The sequence below is a fragment of the Chanodichthys erythropterus genome, chromosome 11 (assembly GCF_024489055.1).
Source record: "Chanodichthys erythropterus isolate Z2021 chromosome 11, ASM2448905v1, whole genome shotgun sequence".
Taxonomy (NCBI): domain Eukaryota; kingdom Metazoa; phylum Chordata; class Actinopteri; order Cypriniformes; family Xenocyprididae; genus Chanodichthys; species Chanodichthys erythropterus.
In genome coordinates this window covers 28954476-28976547 of record NC_090231.1, presented here as the reverse complement: position 1 = coordinate 28976547, position 22072 = coordinate 28954476, and positions in this window count along the sequence as shown.

The window sequence follows — 22072 nt, the reverse complement described above, 5'->3', positions numbered from 1 at the left end:
CTGCTTCCCGCTGTGAGAAGGCCTCCTCTAAATGATTCGCTCAATAACCCTCCGAAACACCCGCCCGGTGGGGGGTGGGTGTGGAGGGCTGTTGGAAGGGGCAGTTAAGTGAGGCCTGAGCTGACCAATGTTGTTGCAGGAAGTGGCGTTATCATGTGTGATGTGTGTGCACTTTTATTGTGGTTCACTGATAGAACCATTCATGGGCCATTAACACGACACCGTTTTCAACTAAAAACAGAAAACTTTTTATGTGTTTTGGCCACTCATTTACACAAAAGCGTTTTGGTGAACTGAAAACGCAAACCTTTGAAAACGGGTTTCAGAGTGCAAGTTTTTGAAAATGATACCATTATTGTCTCTGTGTAAAATTCAAAAATGTGAATTTGTGAAAACGGCGATGTCGTGCACATGCATATTATTTGTTCAGTCTATTGGCACGCATTGTTTCTTTTACAAAGTGACATTGCCAACTACTGGCCTGGCATGCATAATACAGCATTTTCAAGAATTTTTGTGGATTCATGTGAACGGGAATCGTTTTGACAATGTTGTCATCTGTACGCAAAGAAACGTAAAAGAAACGTTTTTAGTACATTGTTTTTGTGTAAACATGACCTCACAATCAAGGCCATTTCACAATAAATACTATTGTATTCTTTCATTAGCCAAAACTGGTATGAATACCCCAGAAACTACTTCATGAAAACATTAAAGTGGATAGAAGAATTAAACCTTTTTTTTTTTTTTTTGGTGCTCAGAAGTTTGGGCTCAGTAAGTTTTTTTACTGGTCTTTTAAATTTTCTATTAATCTAAGAATCATCAGCAGCGCAAGCATTTTTCAACATTGATAATAATAATTCTTGAGCACCAAATCAGTGTTTTAGAATGATTTCTGAAGGATCATGTGACACCGGAGTAATGGCTGAAATGTGAATATATATATAAGTGTAACTTAGCATATGTAAACTATGTGAAACAGCATCGAGCATGAATGAATGAATGAATGATGTTACGTGTGTGTGTGTGTGTGTGTGTGTGTGTGTGTGTGTGTGTGTGTGTGTGTGTGTGTGTGTGTGTGTATGTGTGTTTGAGCATGAGTTCTCGATGTGAAACTCTTTGATGTAGTGTGTGTATTGTCTTGGCCAGTCTGCTACTGCAAGGCTTCCAGCAGATGGGCCCTTTGTAAATGGAAAATAAAAATCCAATAAAAATGGTAATTATATAAAATGCATCACATTGCTGACAGGCTCTACAGAGGGGTCCTGTAGTTTGGAGTTAGTCCAAAGATTGACAAATACGTCTCTCTCTCTCTCTCTCTCTCTTACTCTCTCCCTCTCAACACAAGTCATAACACAGTGAGAGACGTTAAGAGAATGCAGAACAAATTATTGCACCACCCCCCTTGGCTAGTTTGGCTCGTTGTCTTAGAGACTCATTGAAAAACGGAATGAAAAAAAAAAAAAAAAAAAAACTTTTGCCACAGCTTTGACATGCAGCACTTGTTACTGAAATACTACAGGAGGATTAATATGCCATAACTAATTGCTCTGGGGAACACGCAAGTCTGAGCCAGAACAGACATACAAGAGAAAACCACTGATACTTGACACTTTACACTAACTCAAAGACACTGACATATACGCGTACACGTACATGCAAACAAATGAGAGAGCGCTCGACTGTGATGGGCAGTTAATGATTCATAGGGGGATTGGGGAAATATCAAAGACTTCACACGCTACATCCCTCCTCCTTCCTTTATCTTGAGCGTGTTCTCTCATCTTCTGTCTTTAATAATGTCTCAGACTTCAGATGGCAGTTTTAAAGGGGTGATTTACATGGTTTACGTACAAAGATGACAAACTATAAATACAAACCGGTGACCCCGACGCTATGATGTGCCACTCTCAGATGCCAAGGTAGAGATACATTCTAATTTTCTCTTTGTGAGGAGCGACAAAGTAAAAGACAGAGAGAGAGAGAGGTTGTTCCTCAGTGCCAGCCGTTTAAACAAGACCGTTGGAAGTTCGTTGTGTCATCCTAAACCAACGCCGTTTATCACCCGCTATAATTTTTTTTTTCTCTTCTGCTCTTTTCATTTAATGTCATCGCTATGGGAACCGACAGCACCCTGGAAATCATTTTCAAAACAGCGTATTTGTTGAAAAGGGCCGATTGGGGGTGAAATATGTCTTTGGCACAGAGCAGGACATGGTGGCAGGGTCTGATGCATTAATAACCAGAGCTCCAGGAGGGGAGAGGGGGCCCAGCCCACCCTGTTCTCCACACACCAGAGGTCTTTGTCAGACTGGGGCCATTGTAAAACTGCCCCTTTATTGCTTCTTCAGCCGCTTATTGTCATGCCACGACGCACATATACTGTGCCTTTTTCTCGCTTTTTCATGTCTGAGATGAGTTGGAGGGGGGAAGAGAGAGAACCTCAACAGACCTGGTGGCACCTCATCTGAGTTTACTTTACCACTCGCCTCTCTCTTGTAAAACTCTTTGTGTTACTGAACCAGACCTTCCTGCTTTATGGACATGCAGAATTAAAAAATGTCTTTAACTTGACATTGAGTGCCAAACTTGATCACCTTGGTCCAGTGTTTGTCAGCATGGCTGTATTGCTCCTCAGTTCCAGAGTGTGTTAATCAAAGCGACGTTATGATGGCCACTGGCAAGCGCAGCTGCTTTAGAGGCTGTGAGCGTCTCTGTGCGGCTGGGGTGTAAAAGCTCACCTGGGCTCTGTCGTAGGCTTAGTTTTAGTGGCACAGACGTGGACTGGCATCTGGGAGCCTTATTTCCCACTCTTGTGAGGACGTCTCTGTTGGCGTCATTCACTTCAAGCCCACTTGTGACAAGAGCACCTACTTATGAATTTTGCCAGCCAAGGACAGTGAGAGCTCTGCTGTGGTTGCAGCACACTGACATAATTACATGTTAAATAACCTTTTTGTTCAATATATGGTATAAAATTAAGAATTTATTTTCTTCTGTGCAACATTAACAAATATTTAATTAAAAATATATCACGTTTATTTTATTTGATTTTATTTTCAGTCTTACAGGTTTGTAACAATATGATGCTGAGTAAACCGTGATAGACTTTTAAGTTTTGGGTGAAGTATTTCTTTAATTAAATGACATTTTGTTTAGCATCAGCATAAAATGTAGATTGTAGTTCTTGGTAAATGAATTGTGTTCATTTCTTCTGATGCAGTGCCAGTAACCTGAAAGATGTATGCATTATTAATCGGCTTATTGATTTACAGGGACTCCACTTCTAGCCCTATGCTAAGCCTACCTGTGACCCTGCTGACCTTACTGATCTTTCACAATTCATCCAAACCTGCAGGTTACAATGGGAGAGAATTGGACATATTGCTATCTATAATATATCTATATATTTAGGTATCAAGGGTCAAAATGAAGAAAACTGGTTAAAAAAAAAAAAGAAAAGTGTGTTAATGACACCATCTCTATAAAAATAATTGGGCCTAGAACTTGAGCTTTAGTTGAGCCCAGCTGAACTGAATCACCTTTCATAAAAGTAGAGATGATAAAGTGACAGCTGGTGCTGATGTAAATTTTGGAAGAGGGGGGAAAAAAAATCAAATTACCAACAAAAAACAATAAACACCACTGAAATAAAATTTCATCACTTGTCACAGACATGTTTGAATAACTACTAAACCAACTGCTTACTCCCTCACCCAGTGTTTAACTATACCTTTGCACTGCTGATGTTTAAATCTGTAAGTTTTGCATTTTATAATTGCTTTTGCTTAATGTAAAGCTGGTGCAAAGACTAAAATACAAGTAGGCCTATATATAATATATAAACCCTTCTTCATCAGCCTGCCTTTAATCATCACCTCATTTCTTGTCATCTGCTGAAAAGCCCACATTGGTGATGTTACCTTAATTTACTCTATTAAATATTAAATTAGCTTGGTGGAAAAAAGAAATATATATATTACTATTTATGATTTTTTTCATTCATCTTGGGCACTTGTATATCCCAGTGGTTGATATTCATGTATCATTTTTTTTATTGAATTGTATTATTCACTAAACTGACCATACTGACCAACTTTTTACCATGCATTCAGATTTTTGTTCAGCTTTTCACATACTTTTTATGTATAGATTTTGTTTACCCTTATTTCAGATTCATGAACTAAGAATCCATTATATTATAAACTCAAGGTATATTTCACTAGTGAACTTAATATTTTTATTTTGCGTTATTTCCACAATCAATCAACTACAATTGTCAAATTACACAAAATTTATGAAAATATTGTTTAAGGGTATTTATTATTAATATTATTTAGAATGCAAGACAAACAAGTCAAACATTTTGTCCCAAATGTTCAAATAAATAAATAATAACGCGGTAGAAACGACACCGTTAGAAATGCATGCATGGGTTTTTAACATTTCAGTCCAGTATAGCTGCTGTGCAACTGCTTTCATTTTGAAACAAGGGTGTTTTTTTTGTTTTGTTTTGTTTTTTTTATTTGCTAACATCTTAATCAGTGCATTTAATCTGGATATTATAGCTGGCTCTGTCACAAAACTGGTATGATCTGTTCATTAGTTCTTATTATAACATATGCCAACCAGTTGTGTTAGCTTGTTAGCATATGAACATGTTATGCTAGCCCATTCTATTAGAGTAAACATGTTACGCTAATTAATTTGATTAGCGCATTAAGTAGCTACCCTTGTATTAGCCTGACAGCCCAACTCATTCTGTTGGTGAGAGCAAAGCAAAGCTACAATGTCATACTTACATTTTTATGCTGCGTAGCGTATTTGACCTATCTGCGTATATATGATTCCATAATCAAAGCGATCCATCAGTTTATTAGCATGCTAACCAGTTCTGTCTGTGTTAGCTGTGCGTGTGAGAGTACAGCTGGTTGTAGTCTGTTCACTTGAGTCAATTATGCATAGACCAGGGCTGTGCCACTGCTGTCAGATCATATGATGAATGGGCCAACTTGACAAGATGCTGAGGAGCAGAGGCCTCTGTGATAATTGGATTATTTACACACAAAAGCTCAAGAGAACGGTTCACGTAACATGCCCAACTCGGCGCAAGAGAGGAAGAGGCTTATAAAGATAGGAAGGACTTTAAGACTTTTAGGCAATTGTATAAAATAACCATTGCAGGTCATGGCATATTTAAAAAAAAAAAAAAAATACATACATTAAGATATGATTAGTCATAATATTTGAATATATTTTATATTTAAATATTTAATAATTTGAATTGTATAAATTAAATATTAATAATATCTAATATTATGAACGCGTTTACTTTTGTCTTTGCATAGACGTTTACTTCCTCTGTGCTCTTCATGTCCCGCAGCGGTACAGAGAGTGTAAGCATGCAGTTCATTCATCACTGAGAGTTGCTGCACGCTACCTTCATTTTGTTATGAAGCATCTCAGTTTTATTTTAGCCAATAAAAGTTTTTAATGCAGAGTGATTTTTAACATTGGATTAATATGTAAATTTACACCTGGCTCCCTGTTCTATGCCAGCTCATATGATGTTTTTATGAGTTTGCTTTTGAAAATGAACAGAGCCCCTGAAATATAAAGAGTGGTGTATTAAAAGGACAAAGAACCGAGCTTGCCCTCGAAATATTAAATTGCAAATGTAATCAATCACCTAACGCCTGATTATTTTAGTATTTGCCATTTTACATCATTCTGATGCAATTTATGAAGCAAAAGGAGACGTTTGAGGGAGTGCTTTGAGCAGTTTAGTAGCCAGTTTTCAAGCAGTGTCTATCTGATGCTGGCGGGAGACTGGGGCCATTGTAAATCTGTCTGTGAAATAGGGTGGAGTGCCTTCAGCCTGTCTGAGAGCAACTTGAGAAAATTCATGGGAAGTTTAGGAAGACTCCAATATGCTTGACTGTAGTCTTGTCACATGACCCTAGTTACGTCTCTCCCAACGGTAAGACAAAACACGCACAAACCTTGATGCGTTTTTGTGTGTTTAACTCAAGAGTAAGTTGTCCCTGACGCTTGACCTAATTACCTGCACATGTAACCGTTTAATTTTTTAAACTATATTCATCATTTAGTGCTTTGCGTTACCGTAGTACCATAGATACAGAGTGTGCTTACATGCTGTTTCTCTAACTGCATAAATCCAATGGAAAATTCCTTAGGATTGTTTTTTATTAGGCTGAAGTTCCCAGGAGCACAGTGCCCAATAAAAGGCAAACCAGATAAAAGAGAGAGAGCGGGATTAGAGGAGGATGAAAGCTGTAAAATTTTCCATATTATATTGTGAACTGCTATACTCACCTCTCTCAGTCCTACGTCTGCCTCACCAAGAGCGAGCGCGAGAGGTCTCGAGGAGGAAGTGCCACTTCTGGTGGTTGTATTCTGTGTAGTCTGATGTTCAAATATCTTCTATTGAAATTGCTTTCTTTGATTGGTTGAGAGGGGCAGCGCAGATAAATAAGGCCCATTGTGGTGCGAAGGCAACCTGCCTGCATCCCCACCCTCAGCCATCACCCCCGCCCTATTGCGTGTGTAGGAACCGCATGGTGAGTCCTAGTGGCTCGTAAAGAGAAGGCAGAAGAGACATTGAAATATCTGAGCCCGGCAAAGATAAACAAACCGAGGTATTCATTGCAGACTTTATGAGCTGTCCAAAGAATCCTGTCCTCTGTCAGAGCTACAGGAAAGAGGAGCCAGCGTTTGGACTCCAAATCAGTGTACGCCGTCACACACACATGCACAAACGCATCAACTGTGCTCAAGCACCTCGCCGATCCTCGGCGTTCCTTTCTCCGACGCCGAGGTGAACGCGCACACACATAAAGTATGTCAACATGCAATAAGTAGTTTAATGAATGAATAGATAAATAGGCTGTACTTTTTTCCCCATCTGAGAATTGTTTTTCTCCGGCCTCCTCTATAGAACCATCTGGATCGTTCCTTTTCAGAGTTCTCCGCACTGCCCAGATGCTTCTATTGTGATGCCCTCCAAATCTTAATAAGCAGTTAAAATATTTACTGAGGCGCCTTTCTCTCCCACACCATTGCTTCCCTCTCGCTTTTCTTTTTTTTTTTATCGTTATTATTATTATTTATACCTTTTCACGGACAAAAAATGGAGATGTCCACTAAATGTGATTGATTGGGCCTAAAAATGGCCATTATTGCCATTAAGACCCACATGTCAGCTGCTGCCTTTGTGCCGGCTGTATCTCTAAGCTAACCACTGATCCATGAGAAGAGGTGGGGGAAGAATGTACTGCCCTGAAAGAAATGCCCATTTCTCTATGGATCCTGCTTGATTCAAAATACAGCTGCAAGGAGGAGGAGGAGACTTATAGAGAGAGAGCGAGGGAGAAAGAGAAAGAAAAGAGAAAGTTTAAGAAAGGGGGTAAGGAGTGAGACTTTTTCTTCACAGCATACAAAAAAAGGGCTTTTGACAAAAAGATTAATAACTCTGGCTAGCTAATCAAAATTCAACACAGTGATAAGCTTTGCTGCTCTTTCCCCTCCTCTCTCTCTCTCACTAATGTATTCATGTGTTTCACGTGTAAGACGTAATTAAATTTTCTCCACACATATGAGTAATAGAGCATGCAATGCCTAAAAAAGAGTTGGTGGGGCAACCGTGTAGGTTGTCTAAATCATTCTTTTGTTTGCCTTTCTTAAAAATGTTTGTTAAAACAAAAAAACATCCAACAAGTGTTTGAGTGAGAGTGCCTGAAGTGCAGGGGTGTTACAGAGACACAAAGACTTACTGGCTGTTCTCTAGGTAGCACAATATAATGTACAACAGCAGGTGTTCAGCATGCAGGGATGTTGAAACGGGAGCTAACCTGTATTCAGCTGCATATGTGGATCATGAGTTAAAGTTAATTAATAAAAATTCCCCTTTATGTATATCTCATCACTTTGGTTTTCTGGCTTGTGTTTATTCATAAGTCTATGATAAAGTACCCTTAAAAGGTTAGAGATGTGCTGTATGCTGTGTATACTTACTCAGGGCACATTCATTCTGTTCCTGCGATGTGACAGATATTTGCACAGCAGTTCTGGGCATGTTGTGTATATTGAGTGCACTTAACACATTTACCAAACATTTATCATTCTGATGACATGGGCAATGAACGTGGATGAACGGTGCCATTTCTGACCTAATGAATCACAGCACACACACACACACACACGTACACACACAACCTCTAAGTTGCACTTCCTGTGCACTAAGTGCTTGCACATTTTCACATCATGACACAAATATTTTGTGTGTGCGAGAGACTGTGTGTTGTCAGTCTGAAAGCTTCAATTAAGAAATATGTTTTGCGGGCATTTTTAAAAGCAGGAAATAACATTTCAACAGCATCCCCAAGATTTGTTCATACATGCATATAGGCTTTATCTCAGCCATAACCCCTTTATATCAGCAGAAATTTACATTTAGAACTATTAACATTTTATTTATTTGTTTTATATATTTATCATTTATTTATTTGTTTGGTTGTATTTATTTATTTATTTATTTACATTTTATGTACTAAAGATTACTAATGCACTAAATGATCACTATTTTTTGTTATTTTATTTTTATTTTATTTTAATTATTTTATTTTTATTTATTTTTTTATTTGTGAACTTTTAGCCAGTTCGTAAATAGAGATAGATGCATTGAACAGAAGCTCTATCATTTGTGTATCAAGGTCACGCGTGGGTTTGCTTGGTAATTATTAATACGGATATTTTCTTTTTTGTTTGCACTTTGAAATTTGTTTTAAAATTGTTTATTGCACTTTGAACTGTGCGTAAGATGACTACACTCAATGTAATCAGGGAATCTGTATTAAAGTTCACAGAAACATACAGTATTAGCTATTACCAGATTTGACACATTTTTATGTCATAATGTATGTGTGAATGTGTGTGTGTACACACACACACTCACACATACATTAGGATGTGAAAATACATCAAATCTGATAAAGAGGAACACAAATCTGTTAGTAGCTGTATGTTTCTGTGAACTTTAAAACAGATTCCCTGATCACATTGAGTGTTGTACGTACAGTTCAAAGTGCAATAAACAATTTTAAAACAAATTACAACAGGGCTAAAGGCACATCCATAGTGTATGATTGCAGAAAAAAAAAACAATATATGTTTTTATTGTACATTGATGGAGCAGATTTTGTGTGAAAATAAATCATAAAAGTGGTTTGTTTGTTTTAAAGTCTTATAAAGGTATGAAGTGGCAATATGTAGGGTAAAAGGATCACCAGCAAAAGTATTTACACAAATATTTCAGCTAAAATAATGTTTTAATAATGTCTAAGTTAATACTTGTTCAAAACAATCACTTTAGCAAAGCTTGTTTTGATAAATAAAAGAAATCCTTTTTGTTCAATAAATATACTGTCAAATATGTTCATTTTAAAAATACAGAAACAAAGTTATTTAAAAACGTATTGGAGCATTAAAAAGTATTGAAGCATTGAATGAGATCCCTTAATAATTTAGTATAGCTTTACAGTAGTAACAAATAAATATATATATTTTATATGATATGATTGATATTACATTTTTAAATATGATGGTTTCATTATAAATATGACTATCTCTAAGGTGGACACCCAACTTGATCTATGATATTTACCATCTGAATCTAACCATGTCATGTCAACAAATGGAAAAGTCAGACAGCAATTTATTATCATGTTAATTACTGTGCCTTTAGCCCTTACAGCAGGGGTGCCCTTTACACCAAATACCATACTTTTACATATTCTTCCATTATTGAAAAACTGTTGCTTTAATTACCTTGAACAAAACTGAAAAACTTTAAGAACTTTGTCTCAAAATATAGTCAACCATTTTGCTACATAAATCTACAACATTTAAAAAAAAAACATTAAATATTAGATTTTTTTTTAAAAAAAAAGCACAGAATCAACTTTGAGTTGCTGTCCGTGATTCAGCCAAATTTTCATGTGCATCATCAAAAGTGGTTGTTAATAAAATTGCTGAGCTGATTTTTTTTTTGTGCCATCTAGTGGTTTAAAAGAAAATAAAGTCAAATGCACCTTTTACCCTGGTGTGCCTTTGGCCCCGTTGTACCCAATATTTGAACACTGTAATTTATGGATTAATTAATAGAACCCTATACATCAGGTCTTCACTTTTGTCTTTGAATGATATTTAATAACATAAAACATGTGATTTTGGAGTAAACCCTTTCATTCAAAGTGCCATTAAGCGATTTAAGTGTTTTGCTCAGTGGCCCATGCAGTGTGACCTCTGTGACCCTGTAGTTGCTCCCTCTCCCCACCTTTTTAGCTGCTCAACACTCAAAGCACTGGACTTCAATCCTTTTCAATCCTTTTATTGGTTGCTACTGTTATTACTGTAAATTCTCCCATCCAAGCAGTATTCAGAATGTTTTTGGTTCTTCTTCTTCTTCTTTTTTTTTTTCTTTTTTTTTTTTTTGACTGGACTGTCGAGGTAACAGACACTATGCCGTACATGCAATGTGCACTGTGCTGCCTTTACAGGCCCTTCTAATCCAGTGTCCAAGGTGATATCTGAGGGATGTACAGGAGTTATCTAACATATATGGGGCTGGGAGCGGAGAGGACAGCGGCCATCCATCTCTCTATCGCTCTGGTTTAGTCATCTGTCTTCCTTCCCTCTTTCATTCACTCCATTAATCCCAGCTGATGGGGTTTGGACTGTTTTTAGCCTAATGTCAGCATTTGCAAAGACTACTTCGGCTTGACAGAATGTGCAGTATGACTGAGTTGCAGCGATTTGAGGTGCAGTCAAGCTGTTACAGATCAATCTATACATGTTTCTCAGCAGTGATTGGAAGAGTCTGGGTTATGAATATTAATTAGGTGATGTAACATTTGTTCAGTAGTCATCCTAAAGGATTTGATTAAAGGCTGGTAAATGGGAGCTAGCCATAGTAAGATTACTGTGTTTGTTCAGTCCAATAGATAAAACTGGCAAAGGTTCCTGCTTGGTTTTAAATATGTTGTTTTATAAGACTGGCAAATTTTATTTTATTTTATTTTCCTAAACTCTCAGAATATATGATCATGTCCTCTCTTCCCAGTCTGTCTCAAACGCACCATTTAGATCCTGTTTCGATGAAGCCACTTGTCATGGGGTGGCTGTATACAGAGCACAAGACAACGGAAAATTCAAAAGAACAGTCTTTAAAGGAGACCTATTATGCAAAATTCACTTTTAAAAGATGTTTAAACACAGATGTGTGTCCACAGTATGTGTAAACAATCAGCCTATAATAGTAAAAATCCACCAACTCCTTTTTTTTTTTAGAATCCCCATAAATCATAAACAATCTCTCCAAACAAGTGGTTCCAGATTTCCCCCTACTCTTACGTAAGACAGAATCTGCCCTATTAGCTTAGCTCCTCCCCTGAGGTAGCTGTACACAATCCTCCATGTTTATCTCCTCGCCAGAGCATTTAACAGCAGCATTCAAGCAAGAAGTGTATTCTTATTGAAGCTACTTAAGTTACTTAATAAAGAGCAGTGCAATTTCTTTCCCTGCTCTTTACGTTCACAGACATAACAGACTGTGTTTGTGAACTTTGTGTGTGACATAACCTTGTGCGTATTTGACAGTTTAAATGCAGTTAGATTTATAAGAGAAATTAGTTTAATACAGTTTCAGAGTGGTAAGTTCTTAAGGATCGGTCTTACAAAAGTGAGAGCCCCATAGTTAAAAACTACCTCAGCACTGTAATGTTAGCTAGCATGCAGGCTAGCGGAGCCAAACAGCTTTGCTCTTTGTTTACATTGCTACGACAAGCACCAAATCTTATAATTGGAACTGTTAATAGAAAACACAATAAAAAAATTATAAAGCATACTTACAGGATGTGATCCATTAACAACTGCTTGTCCTGACAAAATGGGAACTGCTCAGTCTCATGTTCTGGAAGCTGTCCTCAGTAAAATGTGCAGAAAACAGATAAACGTTGGGGTTATAATGTTCAGGAACAGCGTTAAAAATTAATTTTAACCACTGTTTTCTTCACTTTCTTTTTTTTAAAGATTTATTTTTGCCTTTATTTTGATATAAAGTGGACAGGAAGCGAAGTTGGAGAGAGAGGGGGGACGGGATCGGGAAAAGTCCATGAGCCGGGACTCGAACTTGGGTCACCCAAAGCGCAACGGCGCTATATGTCGGTGTGCTGCCCATGAGGCCATTGGCACTGACTTAACCACTGTTTTCTAAGCTCGTCTGCCTTAGGAAGGCCAAACAAAGGGGTTTTGAAAGCGGGGTGGAAAAAAAACAGCTTCTCTTCGACATGGCAACAACACACTACTAAAGCAGGTCTTCTTCGTCTTCTCTAGCGCAGCTCAACCAGGCCTCGCTCCCTTTTTTCCGCATATTCCGTGGGCAGGGATTATTTGAACGAGTGACATTGTGATTTCACAAGGTCTAGAAGAAACTTGTTGTAGTTCCAACACGCCTTTTGTTGTAGTACTTAGAAAGTGTTTCTCCCTTTGGAGTGGATTTTGAGGTTTGTAATCTTGCAGATCTTTTTTTTTTTTTTTTTTTATGCGTACACAGCAGCACTACACACTAACTAAAGCTGAAAAAGTAAAAAAGCATAATAGGACCCCTTTAAAGAAATCTCTTTTACAGGAGTGTTCTGGCCTAGATAGGTAGTAAACATTTTTTTTTCTTAGATAGAATGTGTATATATACACATTCCATAATATATATATATATATATATATATATATATATATATATATATATATATATATATATATATATATATATATATATATATATATATATATATATATATATATATATATATATATATATATATATATATATATATATATTTATATTTATTATTATTATTTAATTTAATTTAATTTAAATTTTTTCCAAAAATATTCAAATCAAAAGGATCCACATACTATATCTAAAACAGAAAGACAATAAGTTGTGTAGTCACTAAATGTACACAAGGATGTGGTATAGAGACAGATTGTGACGATAAATTCTTCTCATTACATCATATCTTTACTCAGCTGGTGAAGTTTCTGAGTGCCGAGGGCCACCCGCTTTTATTTACACCGCTGGCTTCTGCGCTCTTCTACTGGAGAGGAGAATCCTGCTCTACCTTCACTGAGAGCCGTCTCAGGATGAGGCCTCTATCACTCTTTCATTTTATCTTGCTTTTTTAACTGTCTTGCTCTCTCTCTCCCTTTGTCTCTTTCTTTTTCTCCCCCTCACTAAACCTACCCCACTATCACTCTTCATCCTTGGTTAGTCTGAGTGCTCTTTCTGAGCATAGGCAGTAACAGTTTGTTTTAGTTATCTGACGTTGCGGTGCCGTTGCATAGAGGTTATCTTCTCACTCTCTCTGCGGATCGCATTACTGCCTGCACCGGGCCCTGACCCAACGCAGAGTTCACCTTAGAATCTGATTCTTATCATTACCTCTGTGATAAATAGAGCTGGCTTACTATGAGATTAGTCTCTTTCTTTTTCCCACACATACACACACACGCACCCCTCCGCCCTAGAGCTCGGCTGTCATCGCTGCGCTCTCAAAAGGAAGACACACACTCCCTTGGTTCCTCTTCAGATTTGGGGACTTTAGAGAAAAAAAGCTGAAAATCACACACTCATTCCCTGGTGTCCGCTCTTAGATCCCGCAGGTATCAACATAAAGCCTCGCTCATTGCCACTGAGTCACACGACTAGTCAAGCTCTGACAAGTGCTCTGGAGGAATCGATTTTTCACACGAAGATTATCACTTGTGTTTCTGAGAGAGAAAGTGAGAGTTTGATACTTTCTGATGAGTTCTTCCAGTAAAAGAAGTGATGTGGCTCTCCCATCTGCCCCTTTAATTTTGTCATTTGAATATTGTATGGTTTTTACATAGGGATGTGCTCGTGAAGTCATCCCATTTGGGTTTGTGTGTGTGGGGGGTAAAATATATCAGAGGTGTATTGGTTCTCTTTGACTACTCTGTCTCGGCTGAATTGGTCTTCTTTGATTGATTGGTCTCTAAGCGCTCTCTTTCACACACACACACACACACACACACACACACACACACACACACACACACACACACACACACACACACACACACACACACACACACACACACACACACACACACACAAAACTCCATTCTGGCAAATATGGAATTCATCAATAATGTTCCCTGCAGATCCCTCATCCTTGAAGGGTCAAAGGTTAAACTGGAACCATGATAAAAAGAGCTCAGGGGCAAGATTAGGGTCTGGAGCTGTCACACACGCTCACACATGTGTGCACACAAATGCCCCACACACAGTCTCTCTCGCTCACACACACACACACACACACACAGCAGCTGGGTCCACTCAGCTGGCAGTTTTTAATACAAGCCTGATTGAGTGTTAGTGCTCTGATGTATCTGCCTTATAAAACAAAGGTCACATTACCTGCCTAATGTCTTGAATCAGAATCTATCTATCTATCTATCTATCTATCTATCTATCTATCTATCTATCTATCTATCTATCTATCTATCTATCTATCTATCTATCTATCTATCTATCTATCTATCTATCGTTATCGTTCTAGCTGTCATTCTATTTGTCTATTGTTTAGTTTGATTTCTATAGTTCTGTCTATAGTCCTGTTGATTGTTTTGTCTGTTGAGTGTTGTTGTTTCTTCTGTCTGTCGGTTCTATCTAGTGTTGTATCTATCTCTGTCATTTTCTTCTATTCTCTCTCTAAGTGCTGTAAATGTTTGGGTACTCACTAGGCTGGGCCGGGCCCTTTGACCTCTGAAGGCTAAGCCCTATTTGGTCTAATTATTAGCCAAAATGACAAATTTGATGTCCTTTCAAAAGCCTCCATATAAAAGGCTGCGTCTCCCTGTAGCATGTTTGGGCAGTGACTAATAAGAGCGAACTAGTCCTTTAATGATGAAATATACACCACACTGCTCCTTGGAGAACAATCATTCCCACAATCCCCTACTGTGTTGTGACCTTTTGTCCCCTCTGTGGATGCAGGATGGAGGGATCTATAAGTTGATTTGGAAGCTGCGGTGACCAGTGCTGAGCGAGGCTGACCACTGTCGTTGCCTAGACGCGAGTTCTGTTTGCAGGGTAAACATACCTCACACGGATTATGTCCTGCCTCCAGCACAGAAGGTCTAATCCCAATTTGGAATGGCCCTATAAAACTGTAGGACAAGAAAAAGGAAAGATGATCATGTACAAGTTTTAGTTGTAAAAATGATCTGTCTGTGACTGTGTGTGTGTGTGCTCTGAGCATACAGGAGCAGTTAGTTTCCAAACACCTGCTCTGACTGAAGCATCCATGGGCTGGAGATCTGGTCCTGTCGTTTATTTTTTACACTTGTTTCAAATGGGCTGCTGTCTTTACAAGCAATGTGATAATCCCACTTTTTATAGCTGTTAAGATTGCAAACTTGCCTGCTTTTGGAGTGTTAAAACCCATGAGTGGGATCTGGAAGACAGGAGATTTCTAAACAGCAGTCGCCACAGCCGCTCTGAGCGAGACCTACTGTATGTCTTAGCCAAGATGGATTAAGTCCTAACCTCCTCTTTACAGTGAGATTTAGCACAGGAAACATGACTGTGGTGGAATGGAGCATTTATTTTGTATACAAAAAAAAAATAAAAAATGTCCGTAAGGAACAGACGGAAGAGCTGAATGAGACAGAATGAATGCCATTGTTTGTCTGCATGTTGTTTTTGTGTGAGGTCGTATATTGATGTAACCTCTTATCAGAGCAAGGCAGGTCAGTTTCATCTGAACAGCATTAAATGGAGCCTTTCATACGTGTACTTCAAATACAAACACGCTTCATTCAAGGCCAAATTGTTTTCCATGAAAAACTGATAAAAAATGTGTTCATCACTGTGTAAATATTGACCATTATTTACATCTGTGGGGCAAAAAAAAAAAATCCATTTTGGGTGGAAGGAGCAAGGATTGATGGCTTATAGCTGACAGGGCGTGGGAGGAGTGTTTCATGTGGTCGGGCTACTTGTTACTAAATATCTTTCTCACCCTTTCTTTCTCACTGTGTGCATGGAATAATATCACAAGTTAAGTTTATTAACTTTGCTGGTAGATGATTTCAGACCTGCTCAAGGTCTACTAGACATACAGGAGAAACACAGATGGGAAAATTCCCAGAATTCCAGAAATGTTAATAGTTATGACCTCAGTGAATAAAAAGCTAGTAACACTTCTATGTCTTATTGTAAACAGCACAATGCTAAAATCACACATTATGCAGTGTGGTGATTCAGTCATCAAATATTATGTTAGAGTAATATTGTTTTGCCAGATGTTCATGTTGTTTTCCCTCATATTTACTGTAAACTAGATAATTAGCTTCCATTTTTACAGGAAATTGTGTATATTTGTCATAGGAGAACTGACTCATGCCACAGCTTTTCAACAATAAACATTGTGTGTGGTAGTGATTCACATAACTTAAATAAGCACTTATTTCTGGAAAATCCTGTTTTTGTTCAGCATAAGTGCATAGGTGTAAGTTTTTGGGGGGAAACTTTACATTTTTTCGATTTTTAATTGTATAAAATATGTTCACAGCATGTTAGTGAAGAGTGGCTTTGTGATCTGTAGTAAATGACGCTCCATCTGAAAGTACTGCATTTGTAAAAGCGACACGCCTCAAACCTACAAACTTTCCAAACATGAGAAACGTTTATGAACCTCTTGTAAGACAACATTTAATGACGTTTTCCTTTTAACTCACTTCATAACATCAGTCGAGTGTTTGAAATTGCATTTTGATTAGCTTTGATTAGCATTGATTAGATTAGTTTGATTAGCACTGCATTATAAATATACTTTATTATTATGGAAATACCTGAGAAGGAATATAAAGAAACCATATAAACCATGTTTTGTCATAGTTGTGTGTTTAATATATTCATGTTTAATAAAAGCTTTTCTATCTTCTTTTTATTCAGTTACAGCAATAGTATGATGCCCATAGGGGATTTTCTAGAAGGACGTTCATTTATACATGGACTTCATTTTTATATAATATAATATTTTATAACAAATCCTTAGAACTTTCTAATTATTTATAGTCATAGGCTGCTTGTATGTTAACAGGTAACCCTGCAGTTTTTTATTCAAGTTTTCTGTAAAATAAAATATTATTATTTTATAATTATTATAGTTATATTTATCCTTAAAAACTCAATTTTAATAATGAAAGTTATTACAATATTAATATGTCTTATTTGGTTTAATAATTTTCTTTAACAATAATAATAATAATAATAATAATTATTATTATTAGTAGTAGTAGTAGTCAAATTAATATATTAGCACAAAATTGTGGGCCAAATTGTGTAGCCCTACAAACAAGCAAATCAAACCTGGTATTGTTTATATTTATTTTAATTTGTTTTATAAATCGCATTTTAAATTGCAAATCCAAATTTTAAGCAGAAAATTTTGATTTTTTTTTTATCCAAATTGTGCAGCCCTAGTTTTTGGAGAGACTGAATCTTTGAACGAATGGTTTTCAGACTCTTTGAGAAATGAGGTGATGTGCAACATATATTATGAGAAAACTACTCTAAACCCCTCCTTTCCGAGAGCCTACTGTGCTCTGCTCTGATTGGTCTGATGGTCCAGTTTGTTGTGATTGGTCTACAGATTAGGCTACAGCTCGAAATGGCTCTTACCATATCCAGAGGATTCCTTTTTTTCCATATCAATTACAGTGCGAGTTCTCATCCTTTTGAAGTGCACACAAAGTGGATTCTCAGTGCTGAAAACATGTCTTCTTGACATGTCGACAACACAAACCAAACTCTTCAGTTGCAGCCTCAGCTACAACTACTGTGTTTGAGGCAGGTCAAAGTTGATAGATAGGGATCATTGATAGATAGATCATTGATAGATCATTATGCAAATTTGTTACATTGTTGCATAGGTACGTAACAGGAAGTGAGAATGGAATTCAGAAGCAATTCTTTCTTTTAGGAAACAATAACTTTATTTGTCATGCACTTTGATCTTTAAAACTTTGCAAACCTTTTACATTCACAAACATATCATAATTGCCTCCTGAGACCCAAACAAAGACTTTTGTACGTTGTAGTGGACGTTATATATTAGCAAATTTATTTTCGAAATTTCTTCCGTACGTGTCACAGTTTTAAGGTCAGATGTCCTGTAAAGACCAGATTCAGGGCTTTTATAATGTGACAATATTTTGTAATTATCATTTAAATAATTTTTCAAATTGTTTATCATAAATCAACATCTCAGGAAATTTGTATGGGGTGTTTTTTTTGTTTTTTTTTTTTCTTGTTTTTTTCTTATTTTTAAACTTCCATCATCATCCCAGGATGCCAGGATCGGATCTATAGTATCTTGTTCTTGTCAGTGTCAGATAGAGGCTGCATGTTCAGCCTGCCTGTTCCCAGCTGGAGGGACTGGCTGATCAGAGCAGACAGGTGTTCACAACACAAGCACAAAGGCACTGCCATTGATGACTACATGTGCCAGGCACACAAAAATATCTATAAAATAGATCCTTCACTAGAGAAAAGAGATAAGGTCAGGCGGTGCGGAAAAAAAGAAAACAAAAGAAATCTATAAGGCAGTGATGCTAAGAAAAAACACTGTTAAGCAGATTTTTATGGTATGCAGCAAGAACCTTTCTAATCAGCGAGAATCTATGAGAGCTGCAGTGTGGGAGTTTGTGCACAGTGTAGTGTGGAAGCTAAAAGCCACAGAGGTATCATAGTTTTAAGTTTGTGTGGAAGTGAATGTATAAGTGTGTGTTTGCAGGCAATAGCGTGTCAGGAGAAAGCCACAAAGCCAGATATCATAGTCCTGGAGAATTTGTCACCCCCATAGAATAGCCACCCCACTATGTGCTGAATGAGTTCTGTGTTTTATGATGTTCATAAAGTCCTAAATAAGTCTTCCTGCCATATACTAGTACGTGGAATCTCATAATTTCAGCAGTTAGAGATATAGTTGAAAACTAAAGACACAGTCTCAAGCTAATTTGCTGTATTGCATGAACTTTCACTTAAAATTCTTAATTTTAGTAAATTAAGAAAGAGGGAATGAAAGAGAGAGAGAGAGAGAGATAAATGTAGATCGCTCTTTCCCAAGCATTTCTAAGATTCATTATGTGCATAACTTACTTAATAGCATTCCATTCATGCTGGCTAGGCGCTATGTCTTCCCTACATGCACTGCAAAGCCTTTATATTCTCTTGCAATGAAGGAGAGGGGGATGAATGGAGGCGGAGAGGGAGGGAGAGAGGGTGCAAGAGGGAATAAAAAACATTTTTAGACATTAAGAGTACATTTTTAACATGAAACAAGCTCCAAAAGTGGGGGAAAAAGTGCTATTTGAATTTTGATGCACAAACACATGCACAGAGAAACACATGAATATAACGAGAAGGGTACATTATGTTTTTGGAAATAAAACTTGGGGTGAACAAAAAATGTCGTAATAAAGGGGAAGCCACCGCAAACAGAGCTGATTAATCCCCCCTCCCTCTGTTTTTCTGTCTTTCGTTCTCTCTCTCTCTCTCTCCCTCTCTTTTTCACACAGACACACACACATACCTCTGAAATGGTTGAAAATTATTCAACGCAAGCTGTGGAGCTTTTGGCTGTGTTTAGAGCAAATGTAATTATGGTCTTGGGTAAGCAGCCTTCTTTTCTCTGTGTCTCTTTGCCCCACACTTCACTACCTGATGATGTCATTGGCCTTTGTGAGATCGTAGCAACTTTTCAAATCAACTGCTCGCCGTGACCTTTTCTTTCTCTAAAGTGCTTATCTTCTTTATTTCCATTTCTTGCTCTCTCTCTCTTTTCCCCTCAGCCATTTATCTTAACTGAAGTCTTTAAATAGTATATTAGGTCACCGATATTGCCCTCATCCTATTTGGTTGAGCGCTTGAGACACATTTTAATGACCTGATCGAGGCTGTTCAGGTTCCGCAAAAAGTTTTCAAATTTCAGAAGGGAAATCAAGCATGTTATAATGACGCATATTACATATATTTATATTTATTTTGTGATGGAGTAAGAAATAATTACACCCACTGAGCTGTTCTAGTGAAGCTGGTATAAATATAGAGTATAAGTGCATTTTGTTGCCATTATAAATTTTCCAGTACGTCAAAGGAATGCAAAAATCTGGAAAACAAATGTTGTGACAATTGGTCTGTTAGTCTGGAGAGATTTAAAGAGCGTCTGCCTGTTCAGTCAGCGGTTTAAACATATCACACACATCTGCCCATTAAACCAGCGGTTGAACCATATCACACACATGCTTGGAACAGCATTCCAACCCATCTCGATTAAACATAGGCCATATAGATCAGAACACAATAGTACAACTACAGAGTGTGTATCAATGGCAAGAATATTACAGAATATATGTATAATCATGTGAATTAAATTAAGCTCAATATTATATGAGCTCAATACAAAATAGTTTAATCTAAAAAAACAAACAAAAAACACAAAATGGCAAGATCATTTCCCAGCTTTGTTTAGTAAAGTTCCGTTCAGTGTATACACTGTATATGGCCCTTTAACATCCATTCATTCATCTGTTCTCATCTCTATCGCTCTCAGCCCCCACCTTTACAACCTTCCCTCCCCCTTTCTCTTTCTTGTTCATCTCTTCCCAGAAAGAGTGATAAAAGACCTCCTATGTTACTAATTTGGCTTGCAGTTTATTAGTGATACTATTATCAGAGGGGCTCTATTCTTGCCTGTCGAACCGTGTGTGAGCAGGAGACAGCATACAGCTTTCAGCGCTATCCATAACTTAGACAGGCCAGTTATACACCCTCTTTTGTGCTTCTCTTTCCTATTTTATCTCCTTCAGCACAGACACCCCTTTTCTATTTTCTTTTTTTCTTTTCTTTAGTACTTCTGTTTTCAATAATGACATTTTGCACTGTCAAACCAAAAATTATTAAGACATTTTTGATATTTTTGATATATTTTTACTAGTGGGTGCAGGACACTATAGTTCATTTATGTAAGACATATGACATATTATGACATATTATAGCCTACCCAAAAATTCTTCATACAGTGGACTAACAGTCCTAAATACAGACTAAAATTGATAAAAAATTTGGAACCAACTTTTTGACCTGACCATGTTTTGCTTAAGTGTTATCTGACATAATTAAGATTATTTTTTCTGACACAGTTTGACTGAGATCTTGTCATATTTTATCACCGTTGTGTGTTAAAACTTTTAAAAATACAGTATTTTTATCCTCTCAGCAGTCCCCAAATGAGAGACTCTTGAGTATTCATCTGCTTCAGCAGTATAGGATCAAAGACGTCCAGCAACTCTGGGTTTAGCAGTTTGATAGACATGACTCCACCCCTTAATGAGCAGCCTGTTGTTTACTTCCTCCAAACTGTCTAGTCTCAGACAGGTAGACAGGAATTTCATCTCCTCCTTTTAGCGGGCTGACCTATAGATAGATAGACAGACAGACAGACAGACAGACAGACAGACAGACAGATAGATAGATAGATAGATAGATGATAGATAGATAGATAGATAGATAGATAGATAGATAGATAGATAGATAGATAGATAGATAGATAGATAGATAGATAGATAGATAGATAGATAGATAGATAGATAGATAGATAGATAGATAGATAGATAGATAGTTCTCATGTACCACTAAACTCTCATTTCTTTGTAAATATGTGATACTCCTAATGACTACAATATTTTTTTTTTTTACATTTAAACATTTTACAATACCATTAAAATATTTTCCCACAGCCCAGTATAAAGGTCTTTCTAAAACCACCTACTTAATAATATGTGTGTGAGGTGGCTTAAATGACTCATGGATTTGTTCATTGTTTTGAGCACATGTAGTACCAAATCATGCATTTCCCTTATTACCCAACATAATACACATTATGTTCATGAAATATGAGAATAG